Source organism: Marmota marmota, unplaced genomic scaffold, assembly GCF_001458135.2.
Source record: "Marmota marmota marmota unplaced genomic scaffold, marMar, whole genome shotgun sequence".
Classification (NCBI taxonomy): Eukaryota; Metazoa; Chordata; class Mammalia; order Rodentia; family Sciuridae; genus Marmota; species Marmota marmota.
Window position 1 is genome coordinate 42,184,143 of NW_026000037.1, and position 12,666 is coordinate 42,196,808.

General features: G+C 32.3%; 1 long non-coding RNA gene across 1 annotated transcript in view; it reads left to right on the forward strand.

Annotated features, from left to right (window-relative positions):
* Positions 1 to 12,666, forward strand: part of LOC125619399 — a 56,886-nt gene that overhangs the window by 25,100 nt on the left and 19,120 nt on the right. The window contains exon 2 of the long non-coding RNA XR_007350926.1: positions 2,035 to 2,105. This is a non-coding gene — a long non-coding RNA (uncharacterized LOC125619399). The remainder of the gene's footprint in view (positions 1 to 2,034; positions 2,106 to 12,666) is intronic.

Below are 12,666 nucleotides of genomic sequence, written 5' to 3' on the forward strand. Positions count from 1 at the left end.
AAGCATTCCTCTATCTTTTCGTCTGGTAGCTTTATGGTTTCAAGTCTTTTATCCAAGTCTTTAGTTCACTTTGAGTTGATTTTTTAACTGACAGTTTTTTATAGAGATTTAATTTCAGTCTTCTGCATGCAGATACCCAATTTTCCCAGTACGATTTATGGAAAAGACTATCCCTTCTCTACTGGGTTACTACTGTATTCAAAATAAATTGTCCATATATGTATGGATTTTCTTTTGGGTATTTTGTTCCATGTTTCATGTTTCATGTTCAGTGTCTGTTTTTATGCCAGTATAATCATGCTCTTTTGATAACTACAACTTTGTAGTATATTTTGAAGTTAAATTGTGTAATGTTTCTTCCTTTTTTTTGTTTTGCTCCTATTTGTTTAGGCTTTGTGGTGAGTAAGGATGGGGGTACCATACAGATTTTTAAAAATTATTATTTTGGTAATTCATGAAGAATATCATTAGTGAGATTTAGTGTTTATGAACCCAGTTTGAAATCTCTGCTGTGCATAGAAACTAGCAGGTGTGGTTGTGATGTGAAGCTCTTGTTAGAAAAGCTTGTTCAGAGTTAAAGTTCAGCTTCTGTTTGTCAAGTTAGGAAAGACTAACCACAGGATTAGTCTTCAATTCAATCCTCTTGTCTATAAGGATGAATATTGTAAAGTATGAAAAACAAATACCTGCTGTTTTAACTCTGTAATTCTAATGAAGTTATATAGGGAGGTGAATTTGAATGTTCTATTAAATTCCAAGTTTTAAACTTAGACCAAAGAAATTTATCATAATACCTAGTTTCTGGGAATTTCTTGATTTATATTTGCCATTTAGCTGTAAACTTGCTAACTGTTTCTAGCTTCATCTCATTTGAGAGCCTCTGTGTTCAACTTTAGCAAAATTATCAATCGATGGACTAGATGGAGACAAGAGTCTTTCTAGTCTTTTTAACACACTAAGGGAAGATAAATTAGGCCTTCTATGCAGAGTACTTGTTGTGAATGTTGAACAATGCTGAATTTGGTTATATAGGTTTTGGTGAACAAAAAAGCACAACTTCTGCGTTAGTAAACTGGTGTTTCTGCTTAGTACTATAAAGCCCCACATCTCCCTGGGCAGAAATTCTTTTGGTCATTGATAACTAATATTCCTTTAAATAAAATTGCTAATTCCTTTAAATAAACTTGCTAATTATTAGATCGTGCATGGTGTGTCTGATCTGTCGGAAACTTGCAGTCTGTGCTTTAAAGGATGATATATAATCTTCATTAGGATATGTTTTATTTTGTTTCTTGTGAACAGTTCTTTTATAAAACAGTGTTTCCAGTAGCATAAAATCTATTTAAGTTGAAATATTTGAGTTTCAAAATTAATGTGATCTTCCAATACCAATCTTCTAAAACAAACAAATTAATTAATAAAGCCTGATTAAATCATTTTTTCCTTATAATCACATTGACTTAATGAAAAACAGCATAGATCTGCTTGTGTATTTTTGTGAGGTGTGCAGGAGGCATGCCTGCATTTTTTTCAGTGCATGATTTTCAATTAGAACAGAAATGCAATTACAAAGTGAATTGTAATTCTCTAGATAAATCAAGCAAAATACTCTTCTAACTCAATGGTCTTCATATATCAGACAAAAGTACATTTTAGAATGTGTTTGAATAATCATCTCAAATCGCCAACTAAATTTACTTATACGCATTTCATATTTTGAATTGCTTTTATGTTGTTCTACCAATATTCCATGAGTACTGTGTACTTAAAATAATTCTGAAGCCAACGTGCAGACTTTTCCTACCTCATGCTTAGGAGTGTCTCCTTGACCAGTGTTCAGAATATTTGCATGCATATGAGAATATTTCTGTTCATAGCCTATTATACTTTGCTAGGTGTAGCATCTATATTTTGCAAATCCGTATTTCAGTTTGTTAAACAATGTTTAATGTGTGTTGGTCTGCATTAATTTTTCAGTGGCCTTGGAAAATTGCTTATTTTTTTCTTTTTTGGATTGTTTTTCCTCTTCCACAGATGCATTTTGTAGAAGTATTTTGAGGATGTATGTTTTCAAATCATTTTGAAATTTCCAAGCACTATATACAGTAAGTAATATGTATTTCTATTTTCTATTCAATTGCAGTCATACTGAATGTATTTGGCAGACAATCATAAAAGAACAAATTTCTATTTATAGTTCTTGAAAGTTAATATTGAGGGAAAATGTATACCAAAGATAAAAAAAAATGATGTATTTGTTAGTCTGAATTGTTACATAATTTCAAGATTTTCATTCACTGATTTTATTATCATTTTATTACCTACATGTAGCACATCTTTCTTCAAGATTTTTTCTCCTCTAATCATAGATTGAAAAGAGTAAAGGAGATTAGTGTTATTAGCTAGTGTTAACATGAAAAAAAATTAAAAGAAATATTAAATTAATATGTGTTAATATTTGTCAGGTATCATTAAATTCTTATAAACATTATCTTTAATACCCAAATATTTTAAGATAACTATTTTTATTCCCATTTTCAAAAAAAAACTGAGATCCCCAAAGCTTTAATAGTTTGCTCAAAGTCTCTACAAAGTGATGAATCCAGATCTTGAACAAATGACTTTTCAAAGGATGCTGCCTCCATCAAAAACTTAGAGGTTAAATAACTTTAATTTAAAGGCCTGTGTATTTAAGAGCACAACACATTTTGACATTAAATTTTAAATTTTGTGTCTGCTTAAGCATGATCCTCATAATGTTAAAGATTTTTGGTTGCTCTTAATATCTTATTTTTTTGTCTTCTATTTTGTATTGTTTATCATGTCACTTGGATTGTTTTAAATAAGTAGGAAATAAATGAAAGTGTAGATTCCTGAATGTAAGTTTGTGAACCATTCAAATTATTCATTGATAAAAAGTATTTGGTATTAGAGTCCCAAAGTTCTCCAAAGAATCTTCTGTCATTCATTAAAAATCACAGAAATCAATGTTATCACAGCATGTTAGAACTGGAAGGGATCATAGAGTCAGACTGAGTTTTCACCTGCTCAACTGCCTTGTTTGATGAAGTGGGGTGGTCTGGAGGACAATTCTAAAATAGAATTCCCCCAAATTTAGAAGCAATAATGGCAGTATTGATGTGTATATATTATCTCCCAATCTACTATTTCAATAATGAGATGGTATAAGTTGTGCTTTAAGAATCTAGACTTAGTATTCAGACTTGGATGAACACCTGGCTTTATACCCTGGATTGATGAAAGTTGGAAATGCATTTAACACATCTGGTCAGATGCTCTAGAGCATCCAAGCTCAGCCGCAGGGTGTACTGCAGAGTGTCAGTGGTTTCCTTTCCAGATGGCCCTGCTGACAGGGAGCTAAGCTCCCTGTGGCTTCCCAGCTTCAGGAGGGAATATTACCCAATACTGAGGGTTGGTCAATGTTCAAAATTCAAAGTATGGTTCCTTGTGAATGCCTGTTGCATTCATACCATGGTAAGGTAGAAAAGTAAGTCTGGAAGGCTGTTTGTATGTTATGATGTAAAGGAAACAGTAAAACTATTAAAATACCTTTAGCTTTCAAACTGTTACTAATAACAAAAACAACAAAACCAGGACCTTATAAGGCTGTCTGATTGGAGATAAACATTTTACATTTGTTTATTTTTAAATTTATAATTATTGATGCATATTGATTTTTACAAATTATGGGTTTCACTGTGACATTTTCATACATGTGTGAATCTTCAAAAATATACATGAGAGTATTTTGGATTTATCACTTACTAGCTGTGTGACTGAGCAAATTTCTTACTGTCTCTTTTAAATGGATATAAAATTAAGAACTACCTCATTTGTGGTATTAATACATGTAAAGAACAGCATAGCTTCAGGTATATAATAAATGCTCAATAAATGTTAATAGTTATTAATTTGTAATCAATTTATTCAGATATTTCAATTCATGTATGTTTATCAAGCATTATAACTTCATAATCATGCCACAAAATTTACTCATAATAAGGATACTCACTGAGTATTGTTGAGTGGCATGCTCAAACAGAAACTAAACTCCAACTTTTTTTTATAAATAAAGCAAAGTACTTTCAGAAAGTGCCTGTACTTCTTGAATTTTTCATGAAAAAAACTAGCCATTTGCTCAATCACTATGCACATATAGAGGATATAAAAACAGAATATTTGTATATCTTATTGTTTACTGCAGACCTAGGATGAACATGTGTATTTGTGACCTTTCTGGAGAGAAGATGTGGCAATTGTGAAGTACTTATGGAGTGTGAAATACTTAGCTTGAAGGAGACAGAAAAAACTTATAAAAACAAAACCAATAGTTGAAATGATTGTCACATAAGTTGGGGGAACAATTATCCAATGTTCTGTTGAACAAGTAATTCGTGTAAATTGAAGGACTGTGATCAGGAAAACATTCATTAAGTATTGATTCGATTCTGTGTATTTTATATTCAACCTTTTCAGTTAATCTGAGCAATAATATCATGAGATACATATTTTTATCGTTAACTTTCATATCAGGAAAATGTAAAACAAAATTTAAATCTGTCATTCATGAAAATGAAGCTTGAAGTCTAATTCTAAATCTTCTTTATACTGTTAACCTAGATGTCACTAAGATTCTATGGCTGATCTAATTTTCTTTTAGCTCCACAAAAACACTATTCTCAAACCTGAAACCATATACACAAAACATATTTAGTACTGAGTATTTTATGATTAATTTTGAAAAAAAAAAATAACAGTTGACTTATGTTGAGCTTCAATAGCACCACTCAGCAATCCAAAATAAATTGCCTTAGATAAATAAACTGTTTGGTTCAAGAAAACATGTCACATTAAAAAGTTCCTTCCCTGCAGGCAGAGCCCATTCCTAGGTCTGTTATCCTTTCAGAATCTGAATTCATGACCATACCTTGTGTGTGTGGTCCCTCAGTCAGCCCATGCAGTGCAGAGAAGTTTGGAATGAGCAATTCAGCTTAACTTCCTCGTCTTTCTGTACCTTCAGGTGTGTGGTCCACACAGCAGTGTTCTTTATGGCACACTAGCCACACTGATGCTTTCTTTTGGACTCTTCAGAAGTTTTCATCTTCTTCTACTTTAGTCATTCACTCGTTTCAGTCCCATTATATGTCACTAGTTGAAAACAAACCATTGAAAAATTTTATCAGGGGGATAATTTCAAACTTACTAGTATTTGAAAGATTGTAGCTCTAAAGCGAACAGACTTAAGTTTTTGTGCTCCAACACTATTCTTGGTTTTGAGAGTAAAGGACCTATAGAAGGCTTCTACTCTCACTTTCAGGATTTAGTCTCTGAAAGATAAAACTAGTGATTCTGTTTAGTAATTTTATCCCATTTGATTTAGTTCATATTTACCATATACTCCTAAATGCGAAAAGCACTGTGCTAGGAAACATGAGAACAAGTGAAAGGGAGAAAGAAAAACTTAGTGTCAAAGAAAATCTTTTTTTTTAAGGAAGTAGGATATACCCAAGTGTGAATAAATATAGGATATGGTAACTTACATCAAGAGAAAGATATAAAGTAGTAAAGTTAACAAAGCCACTTCAAATACTTTGAGAAATATAAGGCATAAATGTGTGAAAACAACGCATTATAGGATATCTGAAGAAGTGGATGTAATTCTGGACTGCATGGGTCCAAGATTGCATCATAGCGATGCATTTCACTAGATCTTGATGCACATGGGAGATAACACAATAGTAAAGAAATGGCTTACCAAAGTTCAGACCGGAAGAGGTTTCTGTACATTCAATGAATGGCATAAAACACGTAAGCCCTGGAACACAAGCCCACTTTGTAGAAAATGTTAATAACCATTTAGTAAATTTAAACTAAATTGGAAGGTAATTTAAAGAAAAGAGAGAGGGAGAGAGAATATCCTGTGAACAAAAGATTGCTCTTTGAATGTTAGTCTAGGGATGTCTTCACAGTGGATTGCAGTTGGAAGACATGTAGATAAGAAGATCGATTTTAGGCTACTATAGCAGCATGGGAATGACACCATGAGGCCAATGCCCGAGGTCGTACCAGAAGGAGTAGAGAGGAAAGGGAGACTGTGAAGGAAATAGGCTCATGTAACACTTAAGTGGGACTGATGAGGCATTAAACTGGTTTTAAATGTCATTCCCACTCTGTACAAGAGGATACAGACAGACAGTAGTAAACCAAGTTGTCCCAGGACACCTAAGTAAAAAAATGGCAGAGCTGACATTTGAGTCCATTGAGTTACCAGATAGTTAACCTACCATTATTCTTCTAAGAAATTGAGGTTTCCAGGTTGATTGAACTGGAAAATGGTGTTGCCAATAGCCTGATTTTTTTTTTTCAGAGTTTAGCCCTTCTTTAAATAGCTTTTGGGTAGAGAGAATATTTTTCTGACCTTTAGGGAGAAATATTCCTTATGTTTAGTGATGAATCTGTCGTGTACATTCACTTGTAGGCTGGGCAACAGGAACAGTGTAATTTATGATATTGCTCAATTATATATTAGAATAGTAAATATGTCATCTTAATGTGATTTGTCTTCCTTCCTTAGCGGAGCCTAAAATGAAACAAGGATAGAGTGCTAAATTAAAGATTTAATATCTTGGGTCCATGAAAGACCAATATTTTAGACTTAGTTTACCTATCATACTAAATAATAATTTTAGCAAGGGGAAAGAAAATAACACCCAGCATAGGGAGTATCTCTTTCCTTGTATCAGAGAAGTAGTATGGTGTACTGCTTAAAATTATGGACCCCAGAACCATTCAGTGTTCATTCAGATGCCAAACTGAAGCCTCTTTAACTGTGTGGCTCTGTGTAAATTATTTCAGTTCTCTGTGCCTCCAGCTTTTCGACTTTAAAATGTGACAGTAATAGTACCATGCCTTCTAAACATTGGAAAGAATTAAATGAGGAAAAGCACTTACGATGTTTTTTTGACACACAGTAAACTCACAATAAGTTCATTAAATTTTATCTCACATGAAAGTTTTTATTTATAAATTTTAATTACAGAATTACTACCATGTAAGTTTTTTTTGTGAACTATTTCTATAAGGCACAAAACAATGGTTTATATAAGACCCATGTCATAGTCACAGAGATCAAGAAGTAGAACATTTTTTTTTGTATCCCAGAATCTGTTTTTCTGCTTCCAGAACATCACCCCTATTGCATCATTACTTCAACAGATGACATTGAATTTTATGGTAATTACTTCATTAATTTTCATTATAGTTTTAATATTTTAGCTTGTATTCATAGTTACAAAATTTTAGGTTAGCCTGACTTAAAAATTATATGTGAAGATATATCTATGTCTATATCTGACTATATATCTATATTCATGTTATATGTATTCTTTTGTGTAAGTTTCCTTTCCTGAATATGTATTTATTTTTTGTCATTATTTTTATGTAGTTCATTAATTTTACTGCTATAAAAATTACTTTGTACAAAAATACTACAGAGTATCCATCATAATGTTGATAGGCATTTGCACTGTTTCTAGCTTTGTGACATTGTGAATAATATCATGAACATTCTTTTAAATGTTTCTTGTGGAGCACATGCATGCATATTTGTTCTGGATATACACTTGGTGATTGACTTGCTGGATTCTATTGCATGCAAACCTTCAATATTAGTAGATCCTACCAGACTGTTTTCTAGAGTTATTATTCTAATTACATTCCAGCTAGTAGTGTATGAAAGTTTCCATTTTTGCATTCTTACTAAAGCTTAGTATATGCAAACTTCCTAATTTTAGCCATCATATTTTGCTTTGTATATTCCTTTTGAATAATGTGGTTATATCATGTGACTCAATCATCATGTTTATACATGGAGAACATCATGTATAAGCTGCCTGTTCAAACGTTTTGTCTGTTTTTGTATTGTGATGATTTTTTATTTATTAAATTCAGAAGTCAGTTATATTTGGATTAAGAATCCTCTTTCAGTTAAATATGTTGCAAATGTCTTCTCTGTGATTTGATTTTTTTCTTTCTGATTTACCATTTCATTGTTTAAACAAGGTTTTACTTATTAAGAAACGTTTCAAATTTTAATTTTAATCACTCTTTCGTGTGTGTGTGTGTGTGTGTGTGTACATACATACAATGCTTTGAGGTAGAGGACAAGTCCAAGTTTCCTTCAAATAGATATTCAGTTGTTACAGAATCATATTGGCAGTTTTTTCCTTTGCCCACTGCTCTTCAATGCCAAATTTACCATAACTCAAATTTTCACATGTCTGGGTCTCTTTCATTTAATTAGGCTATTTATCTCTTCTTACTATTTAAAATTATATTTTAACCATGGCCACTTTTTAATTATTCATCATATCTATTAAAACAAATTCTTTTATCATGTTATCATTCAAGGCCACCTTAGCTACCTTGTCTCATATTTATTTTACAATTACTTTATCAAGTTCCACAAAATGTGTTGAACTCTTAGTCGGCATTGAATTCAATCATTATTGAATACATATTTGTAAAACTGGCGTAATTATAATATTGACTTTTAATTCATGTGTAGAGTATATACATTTATTTTTGTTTTTCAAATTTCTCCCAATCACATTTTATGGTTTTCTATGTTTTGTACTTATACATTTTGTTTGTTTCTAGAAGTTTTAAGTATAGTTTAATGTTAAGATGTATTGTCTTTTTAAAAAGTTTATTTTCCTTTTGTTCCTTATATAAAATGCATTTTACATTGACTTTGTTTTTTAATATTTATTTTTTAGTTTTAGGTGGACACAATATATTTATTTTACATTTATGTGGTGCTGAGGATCGAACCCAGTGCCTCATGCATGGTAGGTGAGCGCTGTACCACTGAGCCACAATCCCAGCCCCTTGACTTTTTTTTTTATAAACTTTATTTTTCTTGTAAACTCACTTATTATTTCTATTGTTTTTATACATTCTTTTGGATTTTCTATGTAAAAAGCATGTTTTTTTATGGACACAGATATTATTTCATACTTAAAAATGTATACTTTTCTATGTCTCATTGACTTTATCTAGAATGTCCAAAACAATCTGAATTAAAGTGGGAAGAATGAATATTCTGGTCTTATTCCCAAGTCAAAAGGAACATATTCACCATTTTAAGAATGATGTTTACTCTAATTATTTTATAAATGATGTATATTAGATTTCTTTATTTTTCACATCTGGTACTGAGGAACCCAGGAGTACTCTACCACTAACCTATAGCCCCAGCCATGTTTATTTATTTATTTTTTAAGATTTGAGAGAAGGTGTCTAGGTTGTCTAGGCTGATTTCCAACTTGTGATCTTTTTGCCTCAGTCTCCCAAATCCTTGGGTTCATAGGTGTGCACCACTAAGCCTGGCTGATTTATATAGACTTTTTAATCACGGATAACTTTCAAATTTTTATCAAGTGCTTTTGCATCTGTTGAGATTATCAAATTCTCTCTCTCTCTCTCTCTCTCTCTCTCATCAATCTGACCATGTATATTTATTACTTTTTTCCCCACAGGATTTTTCTGCCTTATCACTTTTTAACCCTGCCTCATAAACCCAGCTTTCTGCATAGAAAGAAAGTCTGATCAGGTATTGTGGTTAAAGAATTGTAGTTCCTAGGTCATTAGAAATAGTTTTATTGTGCTGTTCTGTTCCACTATTTTAGCCATATGATTTAATCCTCAAGGGTTTTCCAGTAGCTTTAGGTGAATACTGGGGCCCAGACATTGTATTTGCATGCTGCACAATAAGAAAGAAAAAAAAAATTGTGATGACATAGAGGCATGCAACCAGCTGAGTTAGCTTCCCCCAAACTTTAATAAACTCCACCCAATATTTTCCATCTATCCATCATTAATCACTTTTCTCACTTGCAAAAGAAACTGTTTCATGTATTGTTGTAGCTGCACACACCTGCCCTGTTGTATACCTGGTGCAGATGAAGTGGAACAGAGCTTTGAGTAAGCTTTTAGCAATCTCAGTTACAATGAAAGCATGAAAATTACTTTTAGGTAATTTTATTTCTGAGGCAGGACGGTCATCATAGGCTCTAGCATCATATCGAACTGGTTCTGAGCTCAGTAAATTTCCAGCTACGTGACCTTGAGCAAGGTTCTTATTTGGTTCTGCTTTCTTAGCTCCAGAACAGCATGATAATAACTATTTTGAATTTTTTTGGTGTGGACTGAGTATGACAAATACGCAAAGTGTCTACCACATTGTGATAGCAGTAAGTAGCATATTTATTTTACTCATATTAACATAAATTCAATTAAGGGGGGTAGAGTCTGTTAATACCTGATACTGATGACAGTGTAAAGACAACTGTGGTTCCCTTGGTTGGAGCTTTATCTTTTAAATGAGATCAATAGTCTCAATTTTTGCTCCTTAATACATCATTTTTATACTTTGAGGTACCCTGCAATATTACTGAAAATTTCAGTTTATGATAACAGCACTTTGTGTAATGTCAGAAAACAGGTAAGATAGGTTCCAGTTTGAATCATACTGAAGTAAGATCTGGAACTTGAAAAAATTATTCCTCTGGGCCTCAGTTTCCTCACCTGAGAAATTAACTAGGTGGTGAGTCAAACTTTATCATCTATTTAACACTTTTAAATCACCATGATTCTTTTGCACTGTCTTCTCCCACCCCCCACAAGACAGATTCTCTACTAAAAAAAAAAGTAACTAACAAATAATAAAGTTATAAATATTTATTTACTCAAATCAAGGTTTAATTTTTATAATAGCTGACTTTGCTGAGAGGTTTTGCCAGTTATGGAGTTAAAAAAGAAAGATGTTATTTGAACAGCATGATGTTGTATAATAGAAAATTGGCTTAAAATTCTTGTTGTGAAAATTATTGGCTTAGATAAAGTATCTAATTTTGGGCAAGTCACTTAAATTCTCTGAGCCTTAGATTATAAATTTATAAAATGAGCCATGATGAGGCTCAAATGAAATAAGAACATAAAATCACTTTAAAAGAATTGCTCAAGTTCAATACTAAGCTCTTTAGAAGATCCAGTGGGCAAGTACAGAGAATGCTTTCTCACTGATCTGGAGATTATATGGTAATGTTTAAAAACTAAAATAGGATAAATAAAGATATCAAGGCCTTATGTTTTAAAGTTTTTGTATAGTTTGCCAATCTATTTGCCTACCTTAGGCCACATGACATTTGACAATTGGAGGTCTAGTGCACCCTAGGATAGACCAGCAAGTCACATTGATAGTTTTTGGTATGAAATGTTCCATAGAGTAAATTTCCAGATGTTATCTTTTTTTTTTGCATATGTAGCATTCTGTTTTTAATCCAATGAGGCTCAAACAAATGGCAAATCATTTGCAGTCTGTGGTTATTAGTGCTGTCTGCTCGCTTGAATTTGCCCATCTGAATTGACAGTCAAGTCTCCCTTTCTATAAATAGCAAATTCTTAGTAAAAGCATGTTGCCATATGGCAAAATAGTCTCTGTTGTTAAACTGATTGAATGCAACAGAATTCCTAGTCTTTAAGAATATGTTATCTTCTGTGATAAAAGCATAGAGATTCGTTTTGTTTCCAAATTAATGTATACTAAGCTTGTATAGCCTCTGCTTATGTGTATGTTGTATGTGTGCACACATTATTCATATTGCCATCACCTTTAAAAGTTCTTCAAGTATACTATATGTTTGTTAAAACATACATGGTGCACTAATATTAAATACATAGACAGGTGAATTTTTACATAGTTACATCCCTGTATTACTGTTGCTCAGATCAAGGTGTAAGAACATGTCCAGTACTCAGTTCCTTTTACATATGTTCTCTGTCACTAGCCTATGGGTTTTTAATATTTTTTAGTTTGACTTTATGATCATGAACTTCTACAAAAACATGAAGTATTGAGAAGGGCAATTTCTGTCTTTTAAATTTTTCTGAAAAAATTCAATAATTATAAGAAAAACAAAAGCCTCTAAACAACACTGAAAACATAATAACATAAAATAATAACATTACAAATAATAACCTTAATTACACCCTACTGAAATGAAACAAAATTGCAATGTGAAAGCCTCATGAATTTCTCTCCAAATCTCCCACCTGCAAGCCAGAAAATAGAGCTACTGCACAGGCTGATGAGTATTCTGCTGGTCATGTTGCCAGGCAACCTGTATCAGAGACACCCAATTGAGCAGCCAAAGAGTCAAACTAGGAGGTATCTTGGAAACAGAAGGGTCCAACTGAAAGAGTGGGAGGGAGAATGGAGAAAGAGAAAAAAAAAAGACAGTGTCATTTGAGCAGTTATCCACATTAATCATGACAGCAAATCATTTATTCCTATTAACATATAGCTAGCTTAGAGCAAAATTATTTGTTTCTCACCCCTTCACTGTTTTTCTCCTTTTCTGTGTCTATACATATGAGTGCAAAGGTTTGGCAAGGTGTATCATCATTAATTTTTTTTTTAATTTTTTTTTTATTGTTGGTTGTTCAAAACATTACATAGTTCTTGATATATCATCTTTCACACTTTGCTTCAAGTGGGTTATGAACTCCCATTTTTAGCCCATATACAGATTGCAGAATCACATCAATTACACATCCATTGATTTACATATTGCCATACTAGTG